At 33.5% G+C, this 21,761-nt stretch overlaps 1 long non-coding RNA gene across 3 annotated transcripts in view; it reads left to right on the top strand.

Moving 5' to 3' along the window:
* Positions 1-21,761, top strand: part of LOC146996825 (uncharacterized) — a 351,038-nt gene that overhangs the window by 273,348 nt on the left and 55,929 nt on the right. For all 3 annotated transcript variants that reach the window (XR_015041706.1, XR_015041705.1, XR_015041704.1), the window contains exon 2: positions 12,451-12,543. This is a non-coding gene — a long non-coding RNA (uncharacterized LOC146996825). The remainder of the gene's footprint in view (positions 1-12,450; positions 12,544-21,761) is intronic.

The raw sequence follows: 21,761 nt of genomic DNA, 5'->3' as shown, positions 1-21,761 counted from the left end.
AGAGAACCTATTCTTAGACATTTTTAATCCCGTTACTGATAAACAAGCAAATTCTTTGTTTTCCACTTTCAGCACAGTCAGAAAATTATATGGAATATTCAAAACTTCATAATGAGTCGGCATTTTGCGTACATAATTTTTTCTGTAAATCTCCTCAAGTACATCTGTGGTAGGTTGTGTGTTGGATTACGATTTTTGTAAGTTAAATGTGGTAGGTGGATTTGCAGTTTACAATATACAATATATTATCAACTTATGATGAAAATATATAATAAGTTGCATGTAACCGTAGCGTGTTCTACGGGTTTATCAAGATATAACCCCATCCCTAAGTCAAGGAGCACCTGTACCCTTCAGTGTTTAAATCATTTTAGATCGCTTTTAAACCCACGCACAATGTGAAGGGTCTTCAATCTTCATGACTTAACTGTCTTATTCCTCCTTGATGACAGACGAATGAATACGTCTGCTTCTTTGAAGTTAATCTAATTACACGTTGAAAGAAACAAATCGTTTAATACTATTTCTTTCCCATGCGAAAACTGAAATAAATAATTTAAATCTTTAAAATGTCTTCACGTAAAACTATATAGAAATCGCTAAATCTAAAGAAGCAACGACCTAATCACATTAGCTTAATAAAATTGAAATACAGAATAAAAAATCTTTTTTTTTAAAGTAAAAGCATGCTTTACATAGGCTTTCTAAAATTTTGTCCATTTCTTTGCATTAGGCTACTATGCATTTACCATCCATGTAAACAGAGAGTTGTTGCTATTGCACAAAACATAATAAATATCTTTAATTTATCTCAACGGTTTCAAAAATGACCAGTTATTTTTCATTGAAGTCACTCGAAATGACGCAAGATATTTAACTTATCATGCTAATTTTGACTATTTTAATTAACAAACAGACGGCTTCAAAAGTAATACACGCACTTTAGAGCAATTTAAATTTTTATTTTATTTTTAAGAATACATGTAGTTGATATAATTTAAACTATAATGAAGATCCTCAATCTATCACTTTGAAAGGAATGAAAGAAAAACGCTAAACTTAGACACAAAAAATTTCACATTGTTAATTAGTAATATATTGGAAATAAATCATATATATTATTTTCAAACGAGTACATTTTATTACAAATCTACTTTTTAACAAAAATATCTTACATTTTTTCTACATGCGTATTTTTCATTTAATAATACGCATATCTCTTCAAAATTCTTCTTTCAGGCGATCCGTGCGGGATGTATGGCACCGGGAATGTGATACAAACGATTAATGTCAGAAGCGACAATTCGAGGAACCATAGATGCGGTAACAAATAACATTTTTTACGTATATTTCATGTGGTATTAGATAGTAATTTTCTGCTGTAAATTTAATTCGTAACAAATACAACTGATGATATTTTAAAACATTTTCAACAGCATTATAAAAATTAAAGTATGCTTCTTAAACCGCACATTGCATACCTTAATATTTGGAGCCGGGACAAGGTTAACGCATTAATAAATGCGATGATTATTTTTTTACCAAGCTGTGCAATATTCGTAACGTACACGGCTGAAATACTGATAGAAACGGACTTTTTTAAGAGCACTCTTGCTTCTGCTTTGTAAAATTGAAAGGCATTTTAGTTTAATGGAATTAAAAATTTTATAGGTTATTAAATTAATTTATAGAACCGTTTTTATCTGTGTGTTCTTAACTACTTGTATTTTGATATTCAAAAATAGCGTTTCAGTCGCCCCATCTATGAAATAAATAACTAACTAAAAGCGGTAGATCGCATACTACATCCTTATCAAATGTTTTATATTAGGCAGTACACACATATTTAAAAAAATCGCTGAGTTCTTTTATTAAATTCGAAAAGGAAATATCTTGCATTTTGCCGGGCCCACCAGCGGCCGAGCGGTAAAGACGCTGAACACTGGTAGTTCGGTCTGAGGTTCGAATCCCGCGAACGGGCTGGCTGCATGGGCGTTTTCGTGGTTTTCCCCATGTGTAACGTGTATACGAGCCAGTTTCCCTTAGAAAGTCCTCCACGAAAGGCATCCCTCCCCTTAGGCAGATAGCCCTCGTGTGCTTTGCCATAACTGAATAATCCAAATCCAAAATCCTTACATTTTGCGGACTGGTTTTAAATCATCAAGTTATTTAATTAAATTTTGAAACATCAATATCCTAAGTTTTTCAGAGAGGCAACTTTTAAATAGCCAAGTTTGTTAATCAAGAATTCATAAAGTTGTACAAAATATGAAACAAGTGAAAACAGATTAGAAATCAAAATTCTAGCTTAGAAGTATGTATTTTCGAATGGAGGAGTAAGTATGTTCGAAATCACGCCCTTTTTCCGTAACGCTAGAAACATGCATGCCAATTCTTCGCTATTTGATAATATAGATTGTTTTTTATGGATGATTGTTTAAAACGGACTGAAGGTATTAAGACATACAATAATATTTTCTTAAGTGTTATTTCACCAGCTTTTGGAATAAGGTTAAAGAACGAAAAACTAATTCAGTCTAACTAAAGCTACCATTCTGCGCAAGGTCTCTTTGTAGAACTGAAAATAAACTGTCTAAGCTCAAAACGATGTGGTAAATTAAATTTACTGAAAGTTGCGTTACTCAGTTTTTTGAAGATTAATGTTATCTATACCAGACAGGGAGTACAAGCTAAAACACAGACACATTTCTAATATAACAGAAGATTTCAGAAGATGAAAAATCATTCTGTCGAACGCTAAGATGTCATAGGCCAGGAACAAAATATATCGCCATAAATTTTAGGGATACATTTATCATTGAGGGGGGGAGAATGTTTCTTTTCCCCATGTTCAGCATATAATAAAAGCTTCTTTAACTGTAGGACTTGGAATATAAGACCTGAGGATAAATTGACAGTTGTCTTAAGAAGTTTCGATGGTGGTGAAACGTTAAAAGTTTTGAACTCGGAAAAGCGCTTATTTGAACCGCAGACTATGATTTATTAACACAATTTTAAATGTGGATAAACATAAGTTTCAGTAAATATCCGCAGAGTAATTTACTGTTGTTAAAAGAAAAATTCAAGAAAGATTTACGTCATTGTTACTCGAAGTTATCGCAAGCTAAATTATTATGTTTTCAGTTAATTGCTGCTGAGTTTAATGTATAAACAGCGTTTTGTTTAGTTGAAAAAATGTCAACTTCATTTTTCAAAATCATCATAGGAATGCCTTTGTTGTCTACTCAAAAGGACTCAATTAACTGTTTTTGAAAAAGCTGGCAATGTGGATAAATCCTTGTATATGCGTGAAGGAAAAGTAACCATCTATTGAAATGGTTACTTCCAACAAAATGAATCTGCATCTTAAACTTGATAACGCGAAATTTGTATTTGAGAAACTGAAATACCGTTCCTTTCACTAATTAAGATTAACAGATTCGAAGCTCTTAAGAAGTCATAAAACCAGACATTATTCAAGAATATAATTAAGATTTCCAATTAAATGTTTGCTACGAAGTATTATATTTTAAATGTGTTTTTTGATAATTGACGGGTTTGGATTAAAATTAGGGTTGGAAGAACTGCAGTGTTTTACTTATTTTGTTGATTAGAGTAGTAAACAGATTCATTGACACTGTATAGATGTTAAGCAAAAGTCTGAGTATCAGAGGTCTGCCTTTCGGAAACAGAGGCAGCTGCAGAATTATCAACAAAATTAGAGGAGTACTCTGATTAAAAGATTGTATTCAAAGCAGTTAAGTAAAACATTTTCAACTTGTAGAATCATTGGCTTATTTTGAATCAGGAGATATGAGCAATGCCCTCGCCGGGACTCGAACCTGGATCTTGTAAATACGCATATACATCTAATATCGCTTTCGCCTTATTCTAAAATTTTGTCATTTTATCCAATTTTTATTAACGACACAATTAAATACATTTACAATTAAGACACACATATAAACTTATTTCGCGTTCGAGATACATCTCTCACAGTCAGCAATGTTTTAAACTACTCAAAGGAATTCAGGTGCACACAGAATCTGGCCATCTGGTTTAAATACAGTTTCTACGGACTGCCCCCCGAATGACCAGGGGTTCGTTCAAACATTTACATTTACAAAAATTTAACAAAAGAAATTCTTACAATGTAAAGTTCAGTCAATTCACATATTAAAGAAACTACTCTTATTTACTATATAAACAAATCATTTATCTTTAAACAATTTATAAAGCTACCTGCAATAAAGTATAATACAGATATTAAGTTGCACATTAAAACTTTCCTCACATATCTGGAATAGTCCTGCAACAATAATACAGATTAATAAACATATAATAAACAATTAAATTTATTCACTGATTTCAAGATTATATAAAAGCTACACAGTTCTTTTAATACTAATGTACCTGTTTTAATTTCACAAGACCTTACTTTTCCATCTCTGCCAGGAAATACTGTTACAACTCTTCCTAGTTTCCAAAAATGTCTAGGTAGCTTTTCATCATGAATTAATAGGCCCACCAGCGGCCGAGCGGTAAGGTCGTTGAACACTGGTAGTTCGGTCCGAGGTTCGAATCCCGCAACCGGGATGGCTGCATGGGTGTTTTCGTGGTTTTCCCTATGTGTAACGTGTATACGAGCCAGTTTCCCTTAGAAAGTCCTCCACGAAGGCATCCCTCCCCTTAGGCAGATAGCCCTAGTGTGCTTTGCTATAATTAAATACACACACCACATCAAGAATTAATACAATATCAACATGCAGTAATTTTACCTGAAGGTTTTTAACACAATGAACAGGTCTCCATTAGTAGATATTCATTTTTCCATTTATTCTAAAGCATACTTACCAATCTTTCTCGATAATTATATCTTTTAATTAGCATTTTCCTATTAACTAAATTAGAATCAAAATGAAGCCTGGCAGGAGGCAAACTTTCCACTCTGCGCCCCAATTGCATATGAACTGGAAGAGGCATAGGTTCCTGTAATTCAGAATAAACATAAGTTAAAGGACAAGAGTTAAGCACACTTTTAATTTCAATAATTAGAGTTTCTAACTCATCTCGAGATAACGTAGTTTTTCTTAGAGTTTTTCGTAAAGCAAGTTTTACAGATTTAATTAATCTTTCATAGAAGCCACCCCACCAAGCAGCTTTCTCAGCTATGTAGCACCATTGGATTTTGTGGGAGGCGTAAAAGTCTTTTACTGTTGGATGACTAATGCCAATCGACAAGTTTTTAAGTTCAAGTTCTGATCGTTTGAAAGTTTTGGCATTGTCCGTCAAAACCTGAGAACACAGACCTCGACGAGCAATGAATTGTTTCTATGGTCATGCTGCCAAGCAGCATGATCATAGAAACAATGAAGAGCTCACGTTCTCTAAATGAAGCTCTAAATGAAACTCTAAATGAAGAGCTCACGTTACTCCACAAGTAAACAACACGATGTAGTTTTTCTCATCACTATCTTTGGTATAAAGTGGTCCCCCCAAATCTCTACCTACTACAGAAAAAAGAGGTAACTCTTCTGTTCTATTTACTGGTAAAGGAGCAGTAACTTGCACACCAGTAGAAGAATTAAATCGTTCGCACAGAGTACATTTTCTATAGATATTTTAACAGTTTGTCTTCCTTTAATTATCCAGCATCTTTCGCGTATTTCTATCAAAGTTTTAGAAATTCCACCGTGAAACACTTTGCTGTGTGCATCCCACACTAATAAATTCACAAAGTGATGTTTTGTGGGCATAATAATTGGGTGTCTTTGAAGGTAAGAAAGTCTTAACTTCTGAAGTCTTCCACCAACATGCATTATCCCGTCCTTATTAAGAAAGGGATTCAGTTCTAGAATATTGGAATAGATGAATCATATTAGAATAGATGAAGAAATAGAAATTGAATAGAATAGAAATTGTTTTACCCTGTCTTAAAGAGGACAGCTCTTCCGCAAAAGCTCACTTTGAACAGTTTTTTTCCAGATAATTTCAGCCTTGTTAAGTTCTTCAGTGCTTAGTTCAACACATCGTTTAGTTTTAATTTTAAGGTTGTATATAAATCGTAGTATCCAACTTGTAACATGATATAATTTTCTTAAACTACTATAGCTATTCAAATCCATTAAATGTGTCGATTGAACTTCGCACACAAAAGACGATACTTCTTCCAGTTTACTTCTTTTTTCGCAATATAATACTTCTGGAGAAATCTCTGGACCAATTTCATAATTAGAGTCTTTTGGCCAATTCCTTTTTTTCCACCGAAGCCATTCTGGACGTTGCATCCAAATCTAACCGGACATAAACTTTTCCACGGTAGCTCCTCGAGATATGAAATCTGCAGGATTATCCTACCCACTACAATGATTCCAATCAGCAGGATCAATTCTAGACAAGATTTCCGATACACGATTCGATACAGTTTGAAGTTTTCCCTTTAATCCAATGAAGAGCGATTAAGGAATCTGTCCACATATATACCCTAGGCACAGGAAATTTAAATTTGTTTTCAAATATTGGAAAAGTCTAGAAGCAATAACAGCTCCCATAAGTTCAAGTCTCGGTAATGTCAACCTTTTAAGCGGGGCGATCCTAGATTTCTCAGTGATAAAACTTTTATAAATACAATCATCACTTGACTTGTAACGTAAGTACGCAACTGCTCCGAAAGCTTTAGGAGAAGCGTCAGAAAATATATATAGTTCTAATTTTTTCACCAACTTCCATGGTATGGAGAAATATTTTCTTTCGATTGTCAAATCTTTCAGCAGATAAATCTGAGAGTACCAATTATCCCATTTTTTTCTTCAAGGTAGTTGATAGTTCATCATCCCATCCTAAACCAAGTTCCCATATTTCTTGCATTAATAATTTTATGAGAACAATAAAAGGTGATGCAATTCCCATAGGATCAAATAACTTCGAAGCGGTCTGAAGTACACTACGTTTTGAATTCTTCCTATCACAGATCATGTCTAGTAGAGGTTTTACATCTAACTTAAAAATATCTTCTTCGGTGTTCCATATTATGCCTAAAACCTTCAAAGGACGTTCTTTAGTTTCTGTCACATCAGACAAACCTCGTTCACTCCATAAATTTCTCAACTCATCCGAATTAGTATTAATTTTCTTAAATTAATACTAATTCGGACGCAGCATTGATTCTCTCTTTTTGTCATTTTATCCAATTTTTATTGACGACACAATTAAATACATTTACAATTAAGAAACACATATAAACTTATTTCGCGTTCGTGTTACATCTGTCACAGTCAGCAATGTTCTAAACTACTCAAAGGAATTCAGGCGAACAACACAGCGTCATTTGGTTCAAATACAGTTTCTACAGAACTCTCAAATATGCTCCGAGTGTGCTACAGTTACACCAAGAAAGCATGCAGAAAGGATTGAGAAAATATATACTCCTCAACGGCCATACCATGCTGAGCGTGCCTTATATACTCCCCTTTTAAAGGGCGATTGAGTATTAGGGGACCCGGTCGGCAAATCCTGGTGGTGAAGAATCATCGTCCACCAACTTATAATTCGGGCGCCACTGTAGAATCATTAGGGTATTTTGAAGCAGGAGACATGGAAAATGAACAATGCCCTCGCCAGAACTTGAACCTGGACCTTTTGAATATACGCCAAGTGTGCTACCGTTACACCACAAAGGCATGCAGAAAGAATGCAGAAAATACTTTATAAACTATCAAATTATCCCTTTAAATAATAGTTAGATTATACCAATATAGCAAAGCACACGAGGGCTATTTCCCTAAGATGAAGGATGATACGCGACAGGTATTTCGGTGGCACGGCACAGATACATGATAAATTGCATTTTTTAATTTACATTCACTGAAAACAACATTTAAAATCTCCAAAACTAACTGCTATCAACGGCGGATTGAGAAACGACTACGAATATGGATGCCATTATGACATTTTTGGGGACGGAAGGATGATTAGTGCCACCCTCCACCATGGAAGTCCCTGTAGGGAAGACTAATTTTTTCTTGAGAAGTGATGAAGTGAGATAGGTTGTAAAGAGAGAACCCAAACTAAATTGTAAATTATGATATAATTCCAGTTTTAGTTTCCATCTTTGCGTTATAGAGCTCTTGTAGGAATGACAAGACAGCTCTAAAACCGGTTTCGAGTCTTTGCCGGTTTCGATCCCATGCAAAAACCTTAAAGAAATACTAGTTTAATTAAAATTATTCCTCTATGATTATCTGTTATTACTAATTAGAATCCTTGGATACATTTTGCAATGTCCGTTGTCTGCAGTATCTCGTTGCTACGCCTTCTCTATGTTATGCTAGCGTTCATTCTATGCAGTGTCGATTGTATGCCTGTAACAGTTCTGTGAATAAGTCAAGTATGCATTAATCCTTGTAGTCATTATTATAATATTATTAAAATTTCTATTTTATAATGTTGATCGTATGTCGATGTCGCTCCTGCCGTGGTGTCGCTTTTATTCTGTATCAAACCTATGATCTGTCGGTCCTGCTTTGTGTCAATCCTAAGACATGCCAGTTCTATACAGTGTTGGTCCTGTGAATGCAGCTATTTCATTTAGCTATTTAGAAAAGAAAGAAGAGTGCTAGATCTTTGGATTCCCTTCTCTTAAGAAAGTTTTGCAAGTCGTGCTGTCACCTGCAAGATGCTTAAGGCCGTGCCACCGACATCAGGAAGTTAGCAAAAATAATAACAGAATAGTATTTCGAATAATGTAGATTACTTTAAATTCTGTGGCTTTTCAATTAAAAAAAATGAAGAAGAAATAAAGTCTGATTGTATAATTGCCACGTTGCCCTGCTGTGAGCAAACTAGTTGAAAATATGATTTATGATTTGTTACTGAAGTAAAAACTGATTATGATTGTTTATTTATTGTCATAATTTATCTTCTGCCTTTCTTAAGTTTAAAAACTGTGACAAACTGATAAGTATTAAAATTAACTTCCAAAATTTATTAATTGTAAACTGATGATAAGGAATTTTTTTAATCTAAAGCGCTACAGCTTTCAAACACCTCAAACTTGCTGATAATGCTAAATAGATGTGCTTCGATGTGCTGTTTTTTATCGCATGACTTTGATAATTATATGCAATTAAAAACTAATTAACCGAAAAAGTGATCAATCTAAGCCACTGAAGAAATAATATTTTTTTACCAGCGATGGCGAACAAGTAAGAACCAATTAGTTTGGCCTATCAATTATTGTATTTTTTTATGTGTGTGCGTGTACATGCAAAAAATAGAAAATCATTTAAGGGAATCGTGAACTAAAAGTAGATTTTTTGTTGTTGCTGGTTTATTTCATTTAATAAAAGAACAGGGCAGGCTACTTGCATGATCTGAAACAGCTAGATCACATTTACTCTCCCCCTTCGAAATCTTCAATTAAGAGGAGTTTCTTTTTTTTTTTTTTTTTTAAATATTCCGTAAGCAACTTAAGAATTTTATTATAATTTTTAGAAGTCACAGTTATTTTTTCCCTCTTTCTAATTATTATAACAAGTTAATTGCTACTTTTTTTCCAGAAAATTAAATATGCAGTTTGTTTTATGTATGTGATTAAAATATTTGTTGTGTGAAAAGCTGAATCCAACATATATCTTAATTCGGGTTTTCTTCTTCTTTTTTTTTTTTTTTTAATTTTTTTTTTTAGTAGCTTATTCACTTACTTGTATGTTCGCTAGTTAAGTCCCCTTTAATTAAATTTACATCGAAGAATACATCTTAAAACTAATCTGTAAATAAAACGTTACGCTAAAAGCAATTTTTCTGCTTGATATTTGATTATAAGTATTATCTGATATATTAAGAAAATTTTTACTTTAACGCAAGTTGTGCTGTCGTGGCTCTAGCGTACGTAATTCGTTTGCCTACTCTTCGCATAATGTTTCTTTTCATTTAGGCTTTATTTCGTTTTATTCTTCTTTAAGTAAATGAAAGTAAAAGATAGCCAGAAATAGTAATTAAAAAGCCCTGCACGCTACGCGAAGGCTTCTTTTATGTACACTAAGGAAAATGTTCCCATCATACCGCCTCGTTATAAAGCTATCACCAACAAGCAGAATTACACAAATACAGTTTTATTATTTTTTTCTTGTGAATTTAGTAAAGATGTTGAAGAAAATGGAATTACAACACCTTTAAAGAAATATGAAGAAAAGTTAATAAATAGGTTGTAATCTACTGCAAAATAACCAGAAACAAGCCCGTGTAATTCCAAAAGGTGTCACTAGGCAGCAACACTATTGCTACGTCGAACACTGTGTCACTCACTGGGTAGCAACACTACTGGTGCATCATACTATGACATACTACTTCTTCATTCTAAATGTCTCTTCTGATCTCTATTCCAAAACTCGCACGTTTTATCACCGGTTTTTTTCCAACTTATTTCAACATCAACAATACTGATGTCTGTGTTTGCGGGCCATGAGGGCAACCCTGACCATTACACGTAGAGTTGTTCTCTTAGCATCTTTTTACATCTACGACCACTTCCAAACAACTCAAACAACATGGCAAAATACAAACGTACCCTGGTTACAAATCGAGCAACAACCACCAAAAACTACAAGATCTAGATTCAGTATGAACCCTATGACAGGACATATGACAGGCTGAATGAGCAAAGTATCCCTCTGTACAAAGGTACATGTCTAGTATGATCTCATCTGTGTGGAGTATGTGACACAGTGCAAGCAAAACGGATGAACTCTGAGTAACTTGTTTAATGCATAAACTGTATTGAGCTATGAGCAAATTTTGGTATACATGTATAACAGAGTAAGAGATGTACCATTCAAAATTCATTTTATATACGAATTATTATCATTAAAGCTCATACTGCAGGGATGTCCAAAATCTACTTTGTGATATAGAACTGAAAATGAGTCTGATATGCGGTATCGTCCCCTTTCACAGCCAGACAGGTTGCACAGCGTGACGGCACGCTAGGCAGGAGGCAGTTTAGGAAATTCTTGGGACAGTCGATCCCACTCCTAAAACAAGGCAGATTTCAGCTCCGGGTTGGTTCTTGGACGAGGATGGCGAAATGAAATGGCGCTCCCAAGAACGTCCTAGGCATGCTGTGTAGGGTTGAAGACCAGCTGAGTTTTATGTGGACGGGAGTTGCCGTCTATTAACAGGAACCCAAGACCAGCTGCGCCCTTGAAAATTCGAACATAGGGCTCTCAAATAGCCAAAGCAGTCAGGGATAGCCATAACAATCTCTATATCACATAGCAATCAGTTAGCCATTCAGGGATGTGCGGCTGCCGAACGTAATGCTTGCTCAAACCATTACACCTCCAACATCGTGATCATTCTTTTCTCTGACGAGGAAGGGATGGAATCGTGTTTTAGGATTTCTCCAGATAGCGGTACGCCGAGAATTAGTGCCGAGGCTGAATTTGACTCGCCTGTAAAACGTACTGCGCTCCACTGAAGTCTTTATCATGCTAAACACGATCTTTTGTATTCTGCAAAACGTGGGACGCCAACGGCGGGTCTTTTGGCGTACCGCCCTGTTTTATGAAGCCTTGGGGCATCTGTAAACCGTGAAACTCGGGTTTGAGTGGCATCATATAGCTCAGGTGAGAGCTGTGAATTTGTAGCAGTCCTGAATCGCCACTCTGAAGGTTCCAAATAACGAACTCCTTCGTCATTGTGGATTTTGGTCGATCTTGTCCAGGTCTTCCCGATATGGATCCAATGTCCTGAAACTTTTTTTACAAATTACAGACGACGCTGGGCGATTCACATGTTTCGTAGATCTTTCCTTGTGAAGTGCCTGCCTCTTATCGAACAGCAGTTCTTAAACTCCTTCCGTATCCAAACATTCGGGGTTACTCACTTTACCTGATATGTTATAAAATTTACCCAACTCTTGCGAGAAACACGGCGAATGCCGAGAAGGGGTACGAAAAAACAAATCGCCGAAATCCCCTCGCGCACTTATATTCCGTCAACAATCACGGTTTCGCAGACACGTACGGGTGCGCTTATATATTGGACTCTGAATATTTGCATAATTGTTTGGTGGTATAATTAATACCTTTGGTTCAATACATATAAAGAAAAAGTAGACATTATTTTTTCAGTCTACATATTAGTAAAAATAAACATTAGAAAGTACCCAATGGAAAACGAATCAGAATATGTCTAAAAAGTATGAATAAGTAAACTGGTTAGATTCAAATATGATGGTTTATGGAAGGATCATAAGGGAGAATTTCATAGAAATGCACATTTTGCAGGAGAACAATGTGAAACAGTTATCCTGGTTTATTGCATCAGGCTTTCTGTCAAGCCTGACAAATGTCATTCATTTGAATTTATCCAAATGTACACTATCCAGCATATGGTTAATGTGATCAATGGTTTTTCTTGTATAGTAAAGCAATCAATTATATTTTCTAGTCTTTATCTTGACAAACTCATACGGTTGGATTTAGAGGAGGAAAATACCAATTTCTTACCACAGTCTTCTGATGCCTGTAGTAGCTCTAATTGGTAAGTAGGCCTTACTATCACAAAAACTTTTATTAATAATTTAAGGTAACTTTGAAAATGGTTTGAATTGCATTTATAGTGTACGCATGTTGTACTCAACTATGGTAATTATATTACTGTTAAACGAGTTACTAAATTAATTATAATTTGCATAATTTATATGAGCATGATTTGTGTATGAATGCTAATTGATTGACGCTAACTAATTTACACTAATGTAAAGTGAGTTATTTATTTTTATTTATTTTGAGGACGTATTTATATACAGTTTTTACTTTTTGCCATTTTTTTAAACTTGAAACTTAGGCTATCAGAAAAGAGTGATTGAACTTTTTCTCAGCTTGCTAATATTTTGGGGTAGTTTTAAACCACTTTAGAAATGAAGATTAGAAATGAAACTGAGTCAAAATTAATGAGCCGTGAATGCACGTGCACTCTAGAATCTAACTATTTTCTTTCTGACTCAACTATAAAGTATTATTTTCGGAACTAACATTTTCCGACTTGTTCTGATCTCCAACATGACGTCGATGGCCAATCAAGCGTTTGTCCGAAAACATATTATTTCTTCCATAGTCACACAGCAAAGCAAGTTAACCTTGACATCGGAGAGCTGATGTCTCCAAGTCTATTGCTCTTTCAACTGATAGAGCACGACAAAGAAAAATTCTCCGTTCGTGCATGACTCAAAAAACGCTGGTTCCATCCCTTTCAAACACATTTGCGACTTTGCTAAACATCTGTTTTAAAATACAACTGAAGCGTGCGAGGGTTTGAATGATACCGAAGTTGCCGTGATACTGACTTATTTTATATTTTTAAGATTTTAGAAACATTAGCGCAAATGCAGTGTGGTGATTTTTCGAGAAATCATTCTTTCCGCTAGGAACGGCAATTCAGCAGAGCATGAAACAATGTTTTCGCTTTTTTCCTCAAGTGTCATCTCTGTCCTACCCCTGGCTTCTGCTTTGTTTTGTTTCATTTTTTCCACTTATTTGATACTTCACACGGGAAAAATTGGGGTTGTTATATTGTACTGTATCCATTTAGCGGTTTTAGCCTTTGATATCTTTTAATATACAGATAAAGGAGGGTATAACAAAATTTAGACTGACATGAAAAAGAAATTACAATTTAGCGAAACAGATGTCATTTTTTCAATGATCAAAGTTTTTATCTTTTATCTGATTCCACACTTGGCTCAAAAGCGATTATTATGCAAGAAAAAAAAATTGTGGATTCATACAGCAAATTCTGTCTCAAGTTCATGAAAAAGACTAAATGCTATCTCAGTACAATGAAAGATAAAGGATAATCTCAGTACAATTAAAGCGCTACTGGCTCTTAATATTAGCCTTATTTGATGCATTAAGGGCTGTGTGGCTCATCAATAACAATGGTAAACTTTACATTTAAGTGTCGCTGACTGTTAATCTCTACATATAATAAAAGAAAGAGTCTGTGTGTCTTTCGTTCGCGCTGCGCATAAGCTAATACACCCACGTCTACGAAATTTGGTACATAGGTGCATCTAGACTAGAGCCAGTGCACCTCGAAGCGATTTTTTCGAAATTCGTATTTGAATTTTTTTTATTTTATGTTTTGTGACGAAATCGCTTTATTTTGAGACATAATGGGTTATAGGAAAGCGAGATTTTACTCTACACACTCCATTTTAACATACTGAAACGTAGGCACTTAGCTATTTTACGAACTTTAAATAAATTTCGTGTTTCAATAAATCGATTAAATACGAATTTATTTAACATAGTGAGCTTAACACCTTTTCAACGGGATTTTTTCTAAAAAAGTTTATTTTTAAAAATTGATTTTTGGACACGTTAAACTTTCATTCTTGCGACTGCTTTTACAAAAAGAATTTTTAAATGAAGCTTCCGAGTACACTTCTCACATCTCACATCTTTGAAAATGTGATTATGGCAACAATTTTCCTCTCTTATTATTGTTGATAGATTTTTGATGAAATCGCAACATTTTGAATAGTTTCATTCTTGTAGAAATATGGGTTTGGCAAAAATTTTTCATCGTATATCTTATTTCACTGTTTTTAAGAGATTGGCATATTTCATTGTCATTTTCTTATTTTATTTATTTATTTATTTATTTATTGATAAAGTTGTTCTGCAGAGTAAAATTTTGCGCGGAATTTTTTGCTTTTTGAGTTTCTTTCATGTTATTTTTTGCTTATTTCACTATTTGTAAGATATTGAAAAGTTTTGCATGATTTTTTTTTTTTCTTCAACGGAAAGTTGGTTAATTTTTTATTAGGATAGTTAATAATTGTGTTAAGGGATATAGCTTATTTCATTGTAATTTTTTTCTCTATTTCATTGTAATTTTTTTCTCTAAGATAGAATATCATTAATTATACTTTGCTTTTCAGAATTTTTTGTTTCTTGTATTCTTTTATGTTATTTATTGCTCATTTCACTGTCTTTAAGATATTGAAAAGTTTTGAGTGATTTTTTTAGGAAACAAAGTTTTAAACCTCCTTCATACCATTTGAGTTCTTAAGATTTTGCAAAGGAAAGTTGGTTAGTTTATTTATTAGGATAATTAATATTTGTGTTAAGGGATATTGCTTATTTCATTGCAATTTTGTTATACGTAATAACTTTTTTTTATGAAGTTGTTCTGCAGAGTAAAATTCTACGCAGTTTTTAAATTTAACGTTTGGTGTTCCCTTCAGCCATTTTTTTGGTACATTTAAAAGCCAGACGAAGGCTGGCAGCGAAGCTGCTAGTATAAAATTGGAAAAAAAAATATCTTGACATTTAAAATTTTGTTTTTTAAATACTTCGATATTTAAAATTTTAAATTGTAATATCATGAAGAAGGAAAAATAAAATTGAATTTTTTAAGTATTACTGTATGAAACTATCATTATTTATATTATTATTAACATATAATAAAATGCAGTAATGCTATTATCATTTATCCAGAGTTTATTAAAATACCGCAAACACAGATGAGAATTTCGAATATACTATCTATTTAGATGTCAGAAATTCAAAAAATAACTTTTTAATGAATATAATATTTATAATGTCCGTTTTGGGTCTTCAGGTGTTAAAGGATTGAAGCTAATATATAGTGATTCTACTTCCCAAATCATACAGATGCATTAAAGACTATAGTTCAAAATTAATATATATATGATAATTTTGTAGGAAAATATTTGATAGTTCCATATTCACAGAAATTATTACTTAATAATAAATCAGATCATTACCAAAGATCGCCTGTGAATATGCGAATTCTTAACTTAATTTTAATTTCAAATTTCCATCAAAATCCAACAACGTTTTTGATCGCCACTATACTTTTGCAACCATAAAGTTCCTATTCTACTCGTCAACAAAGCTAAATTCCTTGGGTCTTGTCAGGGTTAGGTTTGGGACCTTCTAGAATGAATTTTATTTTTTATTTCTGAAACTTCTAGAAAAAAATTCATATTTTATAGGGAAGTACCCGATAGTTCAATATTCACAGAAATGATTATGTAACAATTACTCGGATCATTTTATAAGTTATGAACTGCTTGTTGTAAATATTCAAATTCCTAAATTTGAAGTTTTATATTCAAATCCCCCGCAAATTACAATAAAATTTTTGATCGCCGCTATATTTTTGCAACCATAAAGTTTCTGTTCTATTCTTCAGCAAAGTTGCAAATCTCTGGGTTTTTCAGGGTTAGGTTTGGACCTTTTGGAAAGCATTTTTGGCAAGGTTTTGAATAACAGAACTTATAATTACCGTGAACTTTTTCTAAGCCGACATCCCCTGGTCCAAATGATTTAGAGCTCTTGCGAAGTTGATCCTTAGAGAGGTGTTATTCAATATCGATGTTTGTTTATATTTTTAGAAAAGTTAGTAATTTTCAGAGGTAGTTGTCTTAGAAAGGTCATCGTCATAAAGGTTTTACTGCATTTTTTAATTTCAACACTACAAATCAGGGGCCACTTCTTTATTTTAAAATATACTTCCTTTATTTTAAAACAGCACATCAACCATTTAATTTGTCAGGCTTGAAACTGCAATAAAATTTCTCTCTGCCTCATCTCGACCATTTTTGAAAAACAAAATGAGACAACGATAATGAGCACCACCGATAATCACGTTTTCTAAGATGAAGAGAAAATAAAAATCTTTTCGAACCACTAGTCTCAGAGAGGTTGTACTGCAGTAAAAATTATAATAATATCAAGTTTTCAATTAATATTTAATATGCGAGTCAACTTTAAATAAATACCAAATTTAACTTTCTGATAAGATTTATTTCAATAAAGAGGAATTGAAATGTAGAAAACCAAAGGACTACAATACTTTAATAAATTAATTTGCTTACATGATCATTTAGGTCAAATCTGACCTGTAGCTTACAGTTAAATAATATAACATATAAGCAAGTTAAAAAATACTGGATAAAAGGAAACTCACCAGCAGTCTGCTTTGCAAATGTTTTACTTTGGCAGTTTTTCTCATATGTGAATTGTTCTACCGCCATTTATGGTTTTTCAGTGCGCTGATCAAATATCGCAGGAAAAAAGTGCGTGATGCCATTCGAAAATTTCGAAATCTTTTCACTGTAACCTGAACCGTGAGAACTCTGTTGTTTTAAGTTATCACAATCTCGAGCGCATACTTTCAAACAATAGTATTTGAAATTCCATTTGGACTGGCTAAGAGGATAGGCCTCTAGAGGTTCATACATCGGGGAAGTTTTTTATAACCAACCTGTACTTGCTCAATTCAGTGCAGTGCTTAAAAATTTTCAAAAACGCAAACTCATCAAACGACAGAGTAGGGACCTTAGGCAATTACCTGTGACGTCTAAGAGGTAATCAGCCGCTGTTTTTATCATGCACTTTCTAAAATTCTCTTTAATTTCAGATATTTTAAACAGAGAATCCTACAAAAACGTTAATAACATTGGAAAAAATGAAAAGGGATGAAATTCTTAGCTTAACAATCTGAAGTTCTTAGGAGTTTCAGGTTAGAATTAAGATTCAATAAAATTTAGTCAAACAGCTAAAGACACCAAAAATAATAATTTCATAGTAAATTTTGAAAAAATAACAGACAGGTGTTTGCTTAAAAGACCATAATACTTTGAAATTTAGCCTGCTATTTATATCTCCGCAATGTTTAATTTCATAACAGTCCAAGAAAATAAAATATTAAATAAGTATCCAAATAAGTAACAATACTAATATCATAAAAAAGTCAATATTGTTAACTCACGTGATTTTAATCTAATTTTCTGAACGAAATATAATATCTTCCCTTACCAATTTGTGTTTGTTCGGCTTTGTTTCCTTTTTTCCAGTATTTTTTAACTTGCTTATATGTTATATTATTTAACTGTAAGCTACAGGTCAGATTTTCCCACCTTTTTTCAGGAAATGTATAATTTCTTTCAATGCATGTGCTTTGAAATTATCTCATACCATACTGATTGTATCATATTTTCATAGGTTTTATGATGTGTAATGAGAATGAATGCCAGTTTTCTTTAGAACATCCCCCGAAAAGACATGTTGGCATCGCATCGTTGGCAAAAGCCTTGAGCACTTTAGAGGTGACAGTGAGATTGAGTTCAGTTCCGCCCCCAGTTTTGATGGAGACCATCCCGGGGAACGAGTTCGAGGGTCTCCGATCATCTTCCTCTACCAGCAAGCTCTCGAGAGGGCTTTCGGCTCTTCGCATATTTAGAGTGCCCCATGCCTCACGGACGCAAAACATTTAAAAACATCTATGCCTTCTCCGGATTTCGAACCCGGGCCCTTCGGCATGGCAGTCAGCTACGCTAACCACTAGGCAGGTAAAGCTAACCACAAGCCTCGTAAAGCGTTAACCAATCAGGAGTGAGTTCAGAGGCGGCATTTTTCAGATGGCCGGAGACCGCGTGAGTTGACTTAACTTCAACATTTTGACGCTTGACGCGTCAGTTTCACGCATCTCGTTTCAAAAGTCCAGTTTATACCATGGTTTTTAAATTATTGCACTTTCAAAAATTCTTTGTGAGGAGGGAAAAAAGGTCAAATGGACTTCTAATAAAAAAATCAGATAATAATAAAAAAATGCATATGCTAATAAGAATAAATAGCTTTATAAATTATTTAAAGGAAAATTCTCGAGTTTATTAGCAGTAATAAACTTTAATAATCAACCATAAATGATATATGATTGATAATTTTTACAGAATAATCTAAAGCAATAGATTGTAAATAATCTAAAGCAATAGTAATGGATTTCGAAATTCCAGATTTTGAATTTTTCTTAAAATATATCTGCATGAATTTAAGGTTTCTCTTGTTGCCTAGTGGATAAAACGTTGGTTTCTTGAGTTTAAGATTTTGGATTCAAGCATCACCAGGAGTGGTGTAAAGGAGTTGGTATTTTTTAAAAAATATTTACAGAAAATATTATCGCTAGTTTCAGCTGCCCAGATGCTTCTTCAGTTTCCTGAAGGTGAAGTGTGTAAACTATTCTTGCCTGCAAGATACCTTAGCCCGGAGGTAACACGCTCAAGTGGAAAATTCGGCTTTTACTAGGGACTTGTATTGATGACGTTACGAATACACCAATTTTTTTTTTTTTTTTTTAATCTACTGCGTCTTTTCTTGGTGGGGGGCGGAAATAAGAAGCCCGCATTTATTTTTCATTTCATTTCGTTCATCATTCATATAAACTTAATTTTCGCTCGGCATTGTGTGCATTATCCTTCTTTTGACAACGAGCCTTTGGCAATATTTTGGTGTGGTCCCTGTATCGCCGTAATAGTTATTGTAATTGAATAACTGCAATTGATTTCATATGCCACCGTAACCGTATCCGGCCCTCATATGCCTTTCAGTAATTTCGAGAAGTATTAGAAATTTCTCGGCGGCGGGGAGAAAACTATATAAGACCAAAGAGAGCTCAGTTCTTTTTAGGTGTTAGTTTAGCGTGAGTTCGGAGTACTGAGATATCTCTGGGTTAACTTCGCTTCTTTACATGCGTTTTGCTTTGCGATGCATTTAACGTTCTTGGTAGATTTAAATGTAACTACTAATTCTAATTTGTGATACTGTTAACACCTGGAAGAGTATTTCTGTGGGAAGTTCCAAAACTCTGAGGTGTTTCTTATGGTAAAATAAAATTTATCAACCTATCACCGGAACCTGTTTGCATTTAATCATTACGAATTATTACCAATGATATACAGTATCTGTAACTTATGACATTAAATCATCTCGAATTATGAATCTACTTGCTTTTCTCAAGGATTTAGGATAAGCAGTAATGTAGCAATGTGACAGTTTTAAATTTAACTACATGTAATCATGTCAAAATACAGAAATCACTAATCTGATTGCCATTTTAGCAAACGCAATCAGGCGAGCGCTTCCATCGTATGTAGATAAAACAAGTCTTCTCTAATAAATTATTATCAATAAATGAAAGCGTTCCCTTTTAGCTAATCTGGAAGTTCTGAAGTCATTTGCGAATGAAAAATTTTATCGAGCAGCATTGCTATGAGAATTATTTCCTCGCAACTTCGAGAAGTTTCTGAGAAATTCCGTGTTTGTTTAAACAGCGAAAATTTTATTAGCGGAAACAATGTTTTCGAAACACTTAGTGAATACAAATTGAATGTTTCTCATTCTTTTAATAATTTTAACGCTGCCGTCATCTTTAAGTAGCTGTGATTCGGCAGTACTAAACCATCCAATCATTAATCATTTTCCCGCTTTTAGTTTTCAAATGTTTGCAATCGCTAAAAGGGACATGACGCCTTTAATGGAAATTTGCACAAAGAGGTCTCCCGAGTTCTAACCTCATTAGAGATGCGAATGCGGAATGAATATTTATTAAACATCGCAGGCATTTAATGAAAATTATTCAACATGATTTTCCTTGACTTTATTTACATGGGTCGAACAACTGTATTGATTGCTTTGAATTACTTTGGGCAAATTTCAAATTTTTAATAAGAAAATTACAGTAGGCATGATATAGTCTTTAATAAAAATTGTGTCTAATTTAATAACTGTGTCTATGATATAATAATATTTATAGATTTCTGTTATGAAAATTATCTATTATGTAACAAAATAATTTATATTTACGCAGGTGGAATCTTGAATCTATTGGCAGACTTAATCGTTTACCCCCTTCCGATATTCCTAATTAGGAATATTTAATTAAAAAAAATATATTTTTAAATTTTATTTAGTTATAAAGAATTACTAAATACAGTTTTATATTGCATATATAACCGCCTCCGCCAAAAAATATTTCTTGATAAATACGTATTTATTTTTGCCTTCGATAAATTAGTATTTTTACTTCTTTGTACGAAGTAAAAAAAGTATTGTAAACGCAAGAAGTTTCGGGTATCATATTCATACGAAAATATCCATTTTGACCGCTCTCGAATCTATATGAACGATATTTTTGCGTGACATTTGTACGGGCGAACAGAATAAAAGACTCTTATTTCGAAAACAGATTGTAAAATGGATTTAGAAAAGATTGTTTCGTGACGTCTGTACGTATATACGTGTGCATCTCCCATAATTCAAACACGAGCAACCTCAGAAAGATTGAAATTTTGTATATGGCACTCCTATAACATATAGTTGTGCACCTATCTTTTTGGTTGCAATCGGCTGCACCAAGCGTATATATATATATATATACCCAATCTGTTACCCGGATACTCGAGCTCAGTTTTTTTTTTATTCTTATATGTTCCTAAATTGTGCACTTTTTGCTTTAAAAGTGATTGAATTATGTTGTCCTTATGTTCCGGTTAAGGTTTTTATACCTTTAGTTAATCTGCATGCAATAATTGTAGAATTATCAACGATTTAAAAGTTGTTTAAGTGGTGCTAAGACTAATGAGGCCACTATTTATTTACATTTGAAACACTTAGTAGAACTGTGAATAATGTCAGCTTTACTCTCTTCACTGTCTTTTCCAACTTCACTGTCTTCTTGCAGAGTGGAACCAAAAGTAAACAATTTTGTACAGCAAAAGATTTTGCCCGGTGTTCGGATTTTTTTTCTTACAAACTCTAATTTTAATTATAATTTATTTAAAACTGTTCCTAACTGTATTTTGTGATTTATGGGTTTTTTATTTTGCAATATTTAATGGAAATGCGTTGAGTTTTAAGTATTTTTGCCTTGCCACGAAGCGAGAGCTT

Source organism: Stegodyphus dumicola, chromosome 6 (genome assembly GCF_044657685.1).
Source record: "Stegodyphus dumicola isolate Sdum_Otavi_A_Nest chromosome 6, ASM4465768v1".
NCBI classification, from domain to species: Eukaryota; Metazoa; Arthropoda; class Arachnida; order Araneae; family Eresidae; genus Stegodyphus; species Stegodyphus dumicola.
Note: the sequence above shows the minus strand (reverse complement) of the source record. Positions and strands in the feature narration are given on the sequence as shown.